The 13,851-nt window shown below is 41.6% G+C and overlaps 8 non-coding genes across 8 annotated transcripts; 5 read left to right on the plus strand and 3 right to left on the minus strand.

Annotated features, from left to right (window-relative positions):
* The first annotated feature begins 176 nt into the window (after window positions 1–176).
* On the plus strand, window positions 177–248 carry TRNAW-CCA (transfer RNA tryptophan (anticodon CCA)). The gene has a single exon. It is a non-coding gene; the product is annotated as a tRNA-Trp (tRNA).
* A 3,693-nt stretch (window positions 249–3,941) lies between these two features.
* On the minus strand, window positions 3,942–4,014 carry TRNAR-ACG (transfer RNA arginine (anticodon ACG)). The gene has a single exon. It is a non-coding gene; the product is annotated as a tRNA-Arg (tRNA).
* Window positions 4,015–4,328: 314 nt separating this feature from the next.
* Window positions 4,329–4,410, minus strand: TRNAS-AGA (transfer RNA serine (anticodon AGA)). Its single transcript has one exon. It is a non-coding gene; the product is annotated as a tRNA-Ser (tRNA).
* A 2,572-nt stretch (window positions 4,411–6,982) lies between these two features.
* TRNAR-UCG (transfer RNA arginine (anticodon UCG)) lies at window positions 6,983–7,055 on the minus strand. Its single transcript has one exon. It is a non-coding gene; the product is annotated as a tRNA-Arg (tRNA).
* A 2,236-nt stretch (window positions 7,056–9,291) lies between these two features.
* On the plus strand, window positions 9,292–9,363 carry TRNAW-CCA (transfer RNA tryptophan (anticodon CCA)). The gene has a single exon. It is a non-coding gene; the product is annotated as a tRNA-Trp (tRNA).
* Window positions 9,364–12,555: 3,192 nt separating this feature from the next.
* TRNAG-GCC (transfer RNA glycine (anticodon GCC)) lies at window positions 12,556–12,626 on the plus strand. The gene has a single exon. It is a non-coding gene; the product is annotated as a tRNA-Gly (tRNA).
* Window positions 12,627–12,980: 354 nt separating this feature from the next.
* Window positions 12,981–13,052, plus strand: TRNAM-CAU (transfer RNA methionine (anticodon CAU)). Its single transcript has one exon. It is a non-coding gene; the product is annotated as a tRNA-Met (tRNA).
* A 440-nt stretch (window positions 13,053–13,492) lies between these two features.
* On the plus strand, window positions 13,493–13,574 carry TRNAS-UGA (transfer RNA serine (anticodon UGA)). The gene has a single exon. It is a non-coding gene; the product is annotated as a tRNA-Ser (tRNA).
* Window positions 13,575–13,851: the final 277 nt, after the last annotated feature.

Consider the following 13,851-nt stretch of genomic DNA (forward strand, 5'->3'; position numbering starts at 1 on the left):
GGAAATAGAAGCATTTTCGAAGGCAGAGAGAATCAGTAAATGATTGAATGGAAAGCTGTTTTAATCCAGGAGACCACCAGGCATTATTTTGTAACCAGCTGCATGGTCTTCGCTGAGTACCGATAATTAATTTCATAGATCAGGTTGACAAGTAGAGGAGCCAAGGGCCCCCGCAGGACCTCGTGGCGCAACGGTAGCGCGTCTGACTCCAGATCAGAAGGTTGCGTGTTCAAATCACGTCGGGGTCAATTGTTTTACTGTCTATGGGATGCACTGGTCTGAAACGTGGAGGGCAAAAAGATGTTTTCTCCAGCGCTAGTTGCCCTTAACGCTGCCCTTTGCAAAGTAGGTAAACAGGCAGGTGTACACTATAACTGTGCTTGGGGGGTTTATTTCTGGTTCCATAAAGACGTTTTTATTATTTTCTGCAAAAGACATTTTTCTTTTATTGCAAACGTTCTAAATTTGTCTTTGCCAACTCCCAGCCGTCTCTCCATGCTCACTTCTGTGTTCCCTGACCCATTTCCTTATCCACATCTCTCTCTCCAACGGTCAGAAGCTTCCCACATCTTCTGAGATTACCTGCTTCACACCTGGATCAGCTTTTCCTTGCCAGAAAGGTTACACAGCAAGCAGAATCTTGGCTCTCTGCAATTCCCCTACTCCAGCAAACCAAGAAGGAAGTCAGTTCATTTCCAGATGCAGAAAACCTGAACATATTTTTGTTTGGTTTGCCAAATTGAGACTAGAGGAAATGAACCATTACATCAGAGAAAGTAGTCCTCTGGGCTAGAAGTTCTAAGAACTCCTTAAAACTCTGTTTTTTAAAAAATGTACAGGACTGTGTATTTTTTTCTTACCTGGAACTCGAGCACCCTCCAACAGATTATGAACCATTACATTACAGTGCAGAAGAAAAGGAAAGCGTGCTTATTTCATCAGAACCTATTCCTTTGTATAGCTTAGAATGGCTTCAAAACATGACATATGGAATATCAGCAGATACTTTGTTATAGATGTAATGTACATGTTCACATAGCACACGGTAACAGACATTGCATCTAAGCATGACTTTATGCATAGAGGAAGAGTATTCAAAATAGTCATCCTCTATTTCTTATTAACACTTTTCTTAGTAGTTAGTTTAGGCCCTTGGCCATCACATTATGAAACAGAGATTACTGCTCTGGGGAAAAGAGAAAGAAAGACAGAAACAGAGAAAAACAGTTCAAGAACACACTCAGCTCTGTAGAGTTGAAAAAAAAAAAAAAGCAAGTCTGTAGAAAGCTGAATACTAAGTATGAGAATACACTTCACCGCAGCAGAGTGGCGCAGCGGTAGCGTGCTGGGCCCATAACCCGGAGGTCAATGGATGGAAAGCATCCTCTACTAAGATAAGATTTTTCTTCCTCCTGAAGAGAACTTTGAGAGTAGAGAAGAGAGTTTATTAAGAAAATTTGGCTTTGTATATCTCCTTTAGGAGGTGTTTGGCCCGCTTTTTAAGCACATAAAAAGCATATGTCTTGAGAACAAAGTAACTGTGAGAGACCCCTACACACCTAGTGTTGTTGTTTTCCAGTCGGTCAGGCGTATCCGACTCTTTGGGACCCCATGGATTGCATCACGCCAGGCTTCCCTGTCCTTCGCTATCTCCCGGAGTTTGCTCAAACTCAGGTCCATTGAGTGGGTGATGCCATCCAACCATCTCATTCTCTGTCATCCCCTTCTCCTCCTGCCCTCAATCTTTCCCTGCTTCAGGGTCTTTTCCAATGAGTCAGCTCTTCGCATCAAGTGGCCAAAGTAATCCAGGACACTGAACGTCAAATGCTGGTGAGGAGATGGAGTAACAGGGACTGTCATTCAGTGCTCGTTGAAATGCAAAGTGGTACAGCCACTGTGGAAGACAGTTTGCCAGTTCATATGATCCAGCAATTGTCTTCCTTATTAAATTACCCAAAGGAGCTGAAACTTCTGTCCACACAAAAACCTGCACACAGTTGTTTACAACAGGTTTATTCTTAATTGCCAAATCTTGGAAGCAACCAAAATGCCTTTCAGTAGGTGAATGGATAAACTGTGGTACATGCAGACAATGGAATGTTATTCAGCCTTAAGAAGAAACGAGCTAGTAAGCCATGAGAAGACATAGAGAAACCTTAAATGCATATTACTAAGTGCAATAAGCCAATCTGAAAGGCTCTACATACTGTATCATTCCAATACATGACATCCTAGAAAAGGCAAAACTACAGAAACAGTAAAATCATTATTGGTTGCCAGGGGTTGGTGAGAGGAAGAAGAATGAATAGGCCAAGCAGAGAGGATTTTTCAGGCAGTGACAATCCTCTGCGAGATGCTGTAACAAGGGATAGATACATGCCTTTCTGTTATTCAGTCACTCAGTCGTGTCCAACTTTTTGCAACCCCATGGTCAGAACTGGAGAAGGAAACGGCAACCCACTCCTGTATTCTTGCCTGGAGAATTCCTTGGAGAGAGGAGCCTGGCAGGCCATGGTCCATGGGGTCGCAGGGAGTCAAACATGACTGAAGCGACTAAGCACGCTGGCACAGACTGTAGTATGCCTGCTTCCTTGTCCTTCACTTTCTCCCAGAGTTTGCTCAAACTCATGTCCATTGAGTCGGTGATGCCATCCAACCATTTCGTCCTCTGTCGTCCCCTTTCCCTCCTGCCCTCAATCTTTCCCAGCATTAGGGTCTTTTCCAATGAGTCAGCCCTTTGCATCAGGTGGCCAAAGTGTTGGAGCTCAGATTCAGCATCAGTCCTTCCAATAAATATTCAGGGTTGATTTCCTTTTTGATTCTACATTTGTTTAAACTCTTAGAATGAACAACATCAAGGGCCAATTGTAATGAAAACTACGGACTTCAGTCCACAGTAGACTCATCATTCCTAACAAATGTACCCACTCTGTTGACGATGGGGGAGACTATACATGTGTGAGAAGGTGTGTGCACCTTCCTCTCAGTTTTGCTGTGAACTAGGATGCTGATTGCAGCCATGAAATTAAAAGATGCTTACTCCTTGGAAGGGAAGTTATGACCAACCTAGATAGCATATTAAAAAGCAGAGACATTACTTTGCCAACAAAGGTCCGTCTAGTCAAAGCTATGGTTTTTCCAGTGGTCATGTATGGATGTGAGAGTTGGACTGTGAAGAAAGCTGAGCATCGAAGAATTGATGCTTTTGAACTGTGGTGTTGGAGAAGACTCTTGAGAGTCCCTTGGACTGCACGGAGATCCAACCAGTCCATTCTAAAGGAGATCAGTCCTGGGTGTTCCTTGGAAGGACTGATGCTAAAGCTGAAACTGCAATACTTTGGCCACCTCATGCGACGAGTTGCTCACTGGAAAAGACTGATGCTGGGAAGAATTGGGGGCGGGAGGAGAAGGGGACGACAGAGAATGAGATGGCTGGATGGTATCACCGACTCAATGGACATGAGTTTGAGTGAACTCCGGGAGTTGGTGATGGACAGGGAGGCCTGGCGTGCTGTGATTCATGGGGTCGCAAAGAGTCAGACACGACTGAGCGACTGAACTGAACTGAATTGAAGTAATTGCTCTAAAAAACTGAATCTTAAAAAAAAAAAAGAGAAGAAAAATTACTATCAAGAAATCTCTGTGAGACTTTCAATCTTAACTATTTAGGAATGATGCATTTGAAAGGTGATCCCTCTTTCCCTCATACACCTAAGTAAGTTTCCATCAGTTTCAAAAACAATTTGGTGATGTGATTTAAAGAAAATTTATGTATGTAAAATAGCGAGCTATAGCTGAAGCCTCTGTATTAACACTTTCGTCATTTTGTGTGGAGTGATACTGTAAAATAAATAGAAAATTAGAAGACCTTAACACGGAGGCCTGGAGAAGAAGGGAATTTGTGGAACTTACAAAAAAAAAAAAAAAAAAAAATCTTTTAACGAGCCAGCCAGGAGTCGAACCTGGAATCTTCTGATCCGTAGTCAGACGCGTTATCCATTGCGCCACTGGCCCACCCACAAATATAGTGGGACTTAACGTTTTGGAAAAAGGGAAGTTGTGGCATCACTGTTGCTTTAAATATGAATGTGTGAAATCTTTCCTTTTGGTTTGAGAACCTGAGAAAGCTCAGAACTGAAACAGAAGAAAGTAAGGTTCTTTTTTCTAACTCATAAAATATGACCCCTTCATGGTCTATGAGAACTCTGTTTTGATGTGATTTGTAAAAGGTCTGAAACAGTGTTTAATATTTTAAAAAATGTCTTTAAATTGAAGGTCAATCCGACCAGGCAGAAATTTATTATGCTAAAAAAGGGGAAAAACTAACTCGTAGTCGGCAGGATTCGAACCTGCGCGGGGAGACCCCAATGGATTTCTAGTCCATCGCCTTAACCACTCGGCCACGACTACACATATACGTAGCTTCTTTCAATGTCCTCCTTGTTACTATATATCATTTATCTTAAGCAACTTCAGTATTTAGTCATTAAAAAGGGCAAAACAAAAGATGATATGTTCCATTAATAGCTGATAAAATTGAAGAGGAGTCAACCAACTTTATTTCCAGCATATAGTAAACTCAGAATGGTATTTTTCTAGAAAGCAAATAGCCATATATTGCAACAGTTAAAAAAATCCTCTTCTTTCTGCTAGAGTAGGAAATTAATGCTCAATAAATAATCTGGCACAGCTGTTCCTTACAGACACTCTATGTCTTTAGACACTTAATCTAGTGCCTGGAATATAGTAGGGCTCAACAAATGTCAGCAGCTTTTGTAGTTGCTATTTTAAGTTCAAGAATGAGGATCTATCAAAATATTCCCCATGAAGCCCTATCTCCCATCTCTTTGTAAAGCTCAAAATATTTTTAAAGCAGTCGGTAGAATATTTTTGAATAAAATAGTAATATGAAAATATTTCTGAGAATCAAATTCACTTCATGGCATGGGACTTTTTCTCACAGAGTCTAATACTCTGTGGATAATGTTTAAAAATATTTGCAGAGACCACCTCCAAAACAAGACCAGAACCCCAGGATCTTCACTTTTCTGAAGCTACACAACCATGACCACAATCTTAACTGTATATGCATGCATGTGGGTGTGTTAGTGCACAAGTAGAAGATTTCTGTATTTCATCAACAGCTCCATTTCATGAACAGAAGGAAGACAGGGCATGATTGATAAACCACTGCTTATGTGCTGATAGGTTGAAAATTACCTCCTGCAGCCCAGAAAATACAGTTGTCCTAGTTACTTCTTGTTACATGTCCATGTGCATCTCAAAAGCAATACATCCCCAAATGAAAGCTCCATTCTTTCCTTCTAAACTTGGGTCTTCTCCAACAACCTAGATTTTTGTTTGACCCAAGCACCCAGGTACCAAAATCAAAGACTTAGAACTCCCCTTATATCTGTTCTCTAACTCCCTCTCCAGAGGCCACAGGTTTCCAGGTCTTTGGTTCAACCTTGGAACTGTTTCTCAATCTGGCTTCTCCTCCCAAGGGTCAAATCCATTTTCTAAGATCAGGTTCCAACAGTTTCTCGTAGGTGTAACTGCAACAATTTCTTGGAAGTTTTCTGACCTCTGGTCCCTTGTTCCTGAAGAGACTCATTCATTTCTTCATTGTTTCAAAATTTGTATTCTGGGCACAATCACAGGACAAACACTTTGCCAGGTGCTGATTGTTCAGGGGGGAGTCACAAAAATATGGCTACTGTTCTGAGAAATTTTCAGAGTGAACAATAACAGAAGTGAATATTCACAACTGAGTTTGATAAGTGAGAGGTCCAGTGTGCCTTAGTAGCCCACAGGAAGAATGTAGATCCCAATCATGAATATCTTAGGTGGTTGCCTGGAGAGTCACTCATTAAACACCAAGTTTCATGAAGAAATGTTAATTATACCTTGTCTCTGGCCAATGGATACTCAATAAATACATGTGGAATGAATCATGTTTAAACTTAGATCTGAAGGATGTGTAAAAGTGAGCCAAATTGGAGATGGGAGCACTGTTCTAGACTTAAACCTTGTGGAATACGAAATAAATAAAAGAAAGTGTTGTCTGGCTGGAATGTTGCTTTTTTGGAGGGGGAGAATGAGAGAGAGCAGTGCGAGATAACACCTTGGAGATGTAGTTTAGGGCAGATTATGTAGGCAGGGCTATGTCAGCACTAATTGATGTGTTAATCTGAGAATGCAAATCAGATTGGGTCTCTCTCCTCCTTTAAAATCTTTCAAGTTACTTTGTGGCCTTCAGGGAAGATCACAAGTGGTGTAGGAGTCCCTCGTCACCGGCATCTGTCTAATTTTCTCCGCTGTTTTTCTGACCACTCTGTCAAGGGAGCCTGGATTCCTGAGGCAAGAAAGGATCTGCTCTACCTCGCACAATGCTGGTTTCTTGATGTTGACCCTCTGTTTTGTATTCGAGGAGCCCTGTGCTCTTCTCCCAGGGCTTTTGTTTAAACAGGACAGCTTCTGTCAACCTCCCCCCCAACCTTTTTTTCTTTAATTAAACTTTTACTGTAAAAAATTTCAAACATTTAAAAAAGTTGAAAGAATCGGGAATTATCTATATACCCACCACCCGGATTCAATAATTGTTACCAGATTCCTGAGCCCCACTCCCAAAATTCTAATTTTGTAGTTCAAGTATAGTGCTGAGAGGGAACCAGGACAAGCTGGGAGAGTTTGCATTTCTAGGAAGCTCCTGGATGTTGCCATTGGTTCGAGGACCAGATTTTGAGAAAAGCAGACGGGGAGAACTAACTTGTATACTGTGGATAGAGAAACAGACATTGGACGGGTCAAAAGAAACATAAAGCAAAAGAAAAGGGTGTTGAGCAGAAATGCATGGAGGATAAAACTATTAAGGAGTAAAGGAGATTTCTGATTACGGACTTTAACCAAGAAAATTGGATTTTAAGGAATGATCGTTATGAAAGTTTACAGCTTTATGAGTAGTAATAACTTAAACACTTAACAACCACGAAGGGATTCGAACCCTCAATCTTCTGATCCGAAGTCAGACGCCTTATCCATTAGGCCACGTGGTCCGGCTCTAACTACAGTGCTGTTTGGATAATTTATTGAAAGAAAACAATCTAAACTATCCTTGTACCATGTGCTATTGTTGTTCTCTTGCATCGGCAGGGGGATTCTTTACAGCTGAGCCACCAGGGAAGCCCATAATTGTAACATAGTGAGAGTATCATTGCAAACAAGGACATTTCCAGCTCCTCAAAAATCCTACCATCTAGTTGGGGAAATAGGTTGAACCTGAGGGTTAAAAACACTGTAAAGTTAAAACAAGGAGATGATGTTACAATAGCTAATAATAGAGTGCTTTATCTTTTGATGCGAATCTGGAGAAAGTCCACAGTAGGGAAGGAATGCTTGAGCTGAGAGTTGAAGGAGAGGAATAGATCTGGATTGCTTTATTACTCAGGAAACCACTGCTGCCTTGCGGGGGGCTTTCAGGTAAAGATTGTGGATGAAAGACAAGAATTCGCTTTTGTGCACTCCAGAAATCCCACTCAAAACAGCCCCCAAACCTAAATTCAAACAGGATGAAAATTTCGGGAGAGGAGGCAATAGCAACAAACTTGTCATCTGGAAAGCCGATTGAAGTGTGATACTTTGTTGACTTGCCAGACCGGAGAGAGCTGAATTCTAAACAGGTTGTGTAGGAAAAGTGAAGAGGCGATCCGATACACACCACAGAACCTCCATCGTCACGCCCCTTGCCAGGCTCAGGAATTGTCAGCAGGAGCTTCACCTGGAAACTGGCTATTAGGAGCTGAATTGTGTCCTCCCGTCTGCTTCCCCTACTCCCACCCGCGCCTCATATGTCGAAGCTCTAACACCTCAGTACCTCAGATGTGACTTTGGAGACAGGGCTTTTAAAAAAGTAACTAAAGTAAAAAAGGTCATATGGGTAAGCCCTGATACAATGACTGATGTCCTTATTTTAAAAAGATCAGGACACAAACACAGAGGAAAGACCATGTGAAGACCCAAGGAGAAGAACCGCCGTCTATAAACCCATTGACAGGGTTGTTCTTGAACTTCTAACCTCCGGAACTGTGAGAAGATAAATCATTGCTTAAGCCATCCGATCTGTGGTACTTTGCTATGACAACAAACTAATACCACCTTGCCTCTCCACCATCCTGGAAGAACACGGAAAATTATTATTATTTTGAGTGAGCAAAGTATCGAGTTGCTAGGCTCGGGCAGCGATTCTCAAGGTTTTCCCTTCATCACGATCAGGGAGGTTTTGTTAAAACAAAGGCTGCTGGGGTCCGCCTCCAGACTTTCTGATTTTGTAGGCCTGGGGTGGCCGAGGACTTGCTTCGCTAACAGGTTCACAGCTGATGCAAGTGCTCCTAGTCCGCGAGCACTTTTTAAGAATCACTGGCTGGAGGAGGCTCTACTAACACAGAACTGGTAGAAAATGCTAAGAACTCAGTAGATATTAGCAATTTGCTTTGAGTTGTTGTGAACTGAATGGCAAGTGTACCGTACAGAGAGCAGAAGGCTCTCGGAATTCCAGTGAGAAGTGAGGGTGTCAGGAAGACAAGCCATCTATGCTACACTTTTGAGGATAAAGCAGCTTTTTACCGGGTTGAATAATGGGATCAGGTGAGAGCTGAGGTAGGAGGGATGTATGGGACGGGGTGGCGGGTTCAGGGTCAAGGACTGGACACCGCAGGTCAGGGAAGGCTGGGAATCTTTTGAGAAGAAAGACCCTGATGCTGGGAAAGATTGAAGGTGGGAAGAGAAGGGGACGACAGAGGATGAGATGGTTGGATGGCATCACCGACTCAATGGACATGAGTTTGCGTAAACTCCGGGAGTTGGTGATGGACAGGGAGGCCTGGCGTGCTGCAGTCCATGGGCTCACAGAGTCGGACATGGCTGAGCAGGTGAACTGAACTGAACTGAGGTCTAGTGAATTTATAGGAAAAGTGGTTGTTCGAAAATTGTGACAGTTCTTAATCCTGTTTCATTGTGGATCTAAGCTGAATACTTTACTTACACAGTTATTTTCAAAACAGGAAAGTTTCGACAGGTGGAAAGATAGAAAGTGAGTAACCAACGAGTTTCTGGGGCTTTTGGGTTAATATTTAATCTTTCTTATCTTTCTCTACCAAGCATTAGCGGAGCTATGAATAGTAGGGAGAAAAATAATCAAGTTTACCAATAAAAAGATAAATCTTTAGGACCTGGGGGGCGAGGAGAAGGCATTATTTACATCCTAATTTAGGATAGAGTCTGCATCTTACCTGTGACCTCGTGGCGCAACGGTAGCGCGTCTGACTCCAGATCAGAAGGTTGCGTGTTCAAATCACGTCGGGGTCAACTTTTGGGGAAAGGGAACTTTCTTTCATAAAGTGGCTGGCCAGTTTTTGTTTGACTCGCGTAATCTCTTGAAGAAGAACCTCTTCCAGAAATTATTGAAGATCATCTGGCAAATAAAAGTAAAGAGAATGTAGGTCAACTTAAAGCATTAAGCTTATGGTTTTTATTTTGCTTTTCAGGAATACCGAAGCATAAGTAAATGGATGGAAATGATGAAGGAGGTGGAGGAGGAGGAGAAGGGTGTTAAGGGAGAGAAGAAAGCAGAGCAAGAGGAGGGGGAGGAAGAGGGGAAGAGGTATATACTCCAGCCCCAAGTAAGTAGATGTCTGTAACTCTTGTCGACATCCTGTTTGCTGCCTTGTAAGAGACTCCCACCTGGGTAAGCCATTCCTGAATTCCAGATCCACAGAAAATATGAGATAGTAAATGTTTGTTGTTTTAAGCCACTAAGTTTTAGGGTAATTTGTTACACAGCAGTGGACAATGAGTACGTTTTATCTCAAAATCATTTCCTGTGTCTACCAGTATTAATCTATATTACGATCCTTATCCAACCCTTACTCACCAAAAATCCAGATTTTGAAAGTCTCACTAAATAGCTCAACTTTGCCTTCTCACTCTGAGACACTATTGAGATTCCTGACACAATATTCTCTCTTGTCCAATAAACTCAGCTTTGTTTTTCTATGACCTTCTGAGGAGGTAGCAAGGGCTTCCCTTGTAGCTAAGTTGGTAAATAGTTTGCTTCCAATGCAGGAGACCTGGGTTTGATCCTTGGGTCGGGAAGATTCTCTGGAGAAGGAAATGGCAACCTACTCCAGTATTCCTGTCTGGAGAATCCCATGGACAGAGTAACCTGCCATGCTACAGTCCATGGGGTCGCAAGAGTCCGACACGACTTAGCATCTAAGCCAAATAAAGTCTGAGGAAATAGAGTGCACATTGTAAAGATTACTTTTATACTACAAAGAACATAGATATTTAGATATTTGTTCTAAAATAGCCTACAGTATGTAATCAATTCAGTACAACTAATGTGAGCACCAACTATGTGCATTACACTAAAGATTTCTGTTTATAATAGAAGATACAACTTCTGACTCCCAGTGGTTCATTAAAAAGTTCCGTGAAATAAAAATCAGTAGCTAATATTTATCTGTATATTGTCACCCTGCTTATTTAACTTATTGCAGAGTACATCATGAGGAACGCTGGGCTGGAAGAAGCACAAGCTGGAATCAAGATTGCCAGGAGAAATATCAATAACCTCAGATATGCAGATGACACCACCCTTATGGCAGAAAGTGAAGAACTAAAAAGCCTCTTGATGAAAGTGAAAGAGGAGAGTGAAAAAGTTGGCTTGAAGCTCAGCATTCAGAAAACAAAGATCATGGCATCTGGTCCCATCACTTCATCGGAAATAGATGGGGAAACAGGGGAGAAACAGTGTCAGACTTTATTTTTTGGGGGGGCTCCAAAATCACTGCAGATGCTGATTGCAGCCAGGAAATTAAAAGACGCTTACTCCTTGGAAGGAAAGTTATGACCAACCTAGATAGCATATTAAAAAGCAGAGACATTACTTTGCCAACCAAGGTCCGTCTAGTCAAGGCTATGGTTTTTCCCGTGGTCATGTATGGATGTGAGGGTTGGACTGTGAAGAAAGCTGATCGCCGAAGAATCGATGCTTTTGAACTGTGGTGTTGGAGAAGACTCTTGAGAGTCCCTTGGACTGCAAGGAGATCCAATCAGTCCATTCTAAAGGAGATCAATCCTGGGTGTTCATTGGAAGGACTGATGCTAAAGCTGAAACTGCAATACTTTGGCCACCTCATGCGACGAGTTGACTTACTGGAAAAGAGTCTGATGCTAGGAAGGATTGGAGGTGGGAGGAGACGGGGACGACCGAGAATGAGATGGTTGGATGGCATCACCGACTCAATGGACATGAGTTTGAGTGAACTCCGGGAGTTGGTGATGGACAGGGAGGTCTTGCGTGCTGTGATTCACGGGGTCGCAAAGAGTCGGACACGACTGAGCGACTGAACTGAACTGAAGATTTATCTGATAGTTTTATACTATTTTTCAAGGCTTTAATAGGCATCATTTTATTTTTACAACCCCTAGAGGAGTGTAAATTGAGTGACTTACATTCAACTCTGCTAGGCTCTATTTACATATGAATAAACAAATTAGGAAACTTGGCTGAATTTATTTATATCTCTCATACTGTCCAGTTATATATTATTCTGTTGCTAGGATTTGGAAGAACCTAATTTAAGGCCCAGATTTTTCCTTTAAGATAAACATCAATAACCTCCTAATTTACTAAAAGACTTTTTGCCATTCTTCCCCTTCAAAGTATCCTAATCATAGCCGCCTATTAAACATTGCAATTTCTCTATTCTGAAGAAGAGGTGAAGAGATTTCTAGAGTGAAAAAACCTCCTGGGCTTTCACATGCTTTAATAATCCAGGCTGTCAGATTGTGCTACTTCCCTAAAGCCCACACTCAAGAGTCATTTCAGTAGATTATTTTCATTGACTATCAGTGGTTTTCTCTGCGTTGTTTTTTTCTCCAAACCAGCTGAAAAGTCCTGAAACACAGGATTTATTTCTAGGCCCCACTTGTTTTTTTGCTTCCAAAGCGCCACAGTGACCTCGGCAAACTGTCTCCAGGAGCAAGCAAGGAGAAGGAAGTGGGAGAATTCTTTTTTCCTTTATTGTTTTCTTTTTTATCCTGCTTCCGTTGACAATATCCTCCTTGCCAAACTTGGGTCTCCATAAACAGAATGACAATAGGAGGTCTTTTTTCCAAAATGAAGCAACTTGGTGCTTCAAACTTGAATTGAGCACATTGGCCTAGTAAGTAACCGAACTGGCTTTCAACCTTATTGAGAAACTTTCAGAAAGTGCTTTCATTAAAGATATAAATTGAGGAAGGGCTGGAGAAAGACATTTTTATATGTCGGGTGTTTATAAGTATTTTTCATTTTCAAAAGTCTCCAAGTCACATATCAGCAGCTTCAGCTTCTTTCTGGTTCACAGGTTTTACCAGAATATTTAGATGTAATGTTATTTGACTGGATTTAAGAACATTCTGGGGAAAAAATACACATCTTCGTTATTTTCCTAAGAATTTAGGAATAATATACTTATATGAACACAAATAAATGATGCTTAGGCTGTCGAGGCATTGGTGGTTCAGTGGTAGAATTCTCGCCTGCCACGCGGGAGGCCCGGGTTCGATTCCCGGCCAATGCAACGAGTTCACGTTTTTTTCCCGAAAAGCCCCAAACAAAAAATACTTTAAGGTAAGTGCGTTTCTGGTAATTTACAATTTCATCTTTGTAAATTCACAATTTCAATTTTATAAATTATACCTATTGGCATGCATTTGGTTTTCCAACAACCAAACGAACCTCAGTTGATAGAAGTAGTCTTCAGAAGGTGATTTCTGAGTTGGTGGTATTTGGAGGTGGAATGTGGCCACGTACAGACATATATGCAGTATTCCTACTCTTCAAAGCAGCTTTAGAAATATGTAATAGCTTAGGTCTAAGAAAGTGCCAAAATTTATCCCCTTGACAATGAATTCAAACACACAGAGGTCATGATAGCAGAGTGGCGCAGCGGAAGCGTGCTGGGCCCATAACCCAGAGGTCGATGGATCGAAACCATCCTCTGCTATTTGAGGTTTGCTTTTGTTGACTGAAACTTGATCTTAGAAGGGACTGAATGCTATTTACAACAGACTACCACATCTAGCTTGTGGACTAGCTCTGGATGTGTAAGAATCCCTAAAGTTGCTTGTTAGAAATACCTCTTTCCCATTTTTAACGGAGGTAAAACTTATTCTTTATGTTCGGTAAATCTGTTGGAATTTTATCTCTCAGATTTGGGGACCACTACACTTCTTAGAATGTGACCTTCTTAAGATCTCTGGTATCTTGTACGTCAGTCAAAGGTTACATTTTGTGATAAGGTCTGTAACCAACATCTCAATCTTCAAATTGTTGATACTTTTATCATGATGACAGGCATTCCAGAACAGCTGTTAAAATGAAAGGACATTTCTAACAGGCAAGATATTCCTCATGGGAATATATCTAGACAATCTAATCAGTTCTGTAGTCGTGGCCGAGTGGTTAAGGCGATGGACTTGAAATCCATTGGGGTCTCCCCGCGCAGGTTCGAATCCTGCCGGCTACGTAGTGTCTTTTTCTCCCCGCCCCCCCCCCCCCCCCCCACCAGGTCCAAGTACCAACTGTGGAAACTTAACACGAAATACACTGTTTCCCTGATTATCATTATCTTTCTCCATAAAATTGGATGGAGGAAATTTTAGTCCCCTAGTATAACTGTAGAGAAAACCTTTGAAATTTACTTTGGTAAACGCTAGGGATTTCTGAGACCATTATAAATATGTTTTATTATTTTTTAAAGCTCAGGCATTAATTCATCTTGAATTACTATCTCCCGAACTTAA

Source organism: Moschus berezovskii, chromosome 23, assembly GCF_049115385.1.
Source record: "Moschus berezovskii isolate FMDL1 chromosome 23, NW_MosBer_1.0, whole genome shotgun sequence".
NCBI classification, from domain to species: domain Eukaryota; kingdom Metazoa; phylum Chordata; class Mammalia; order Artiodactyla; family Moschidae; genus Moschus; species Moschus berezovskii.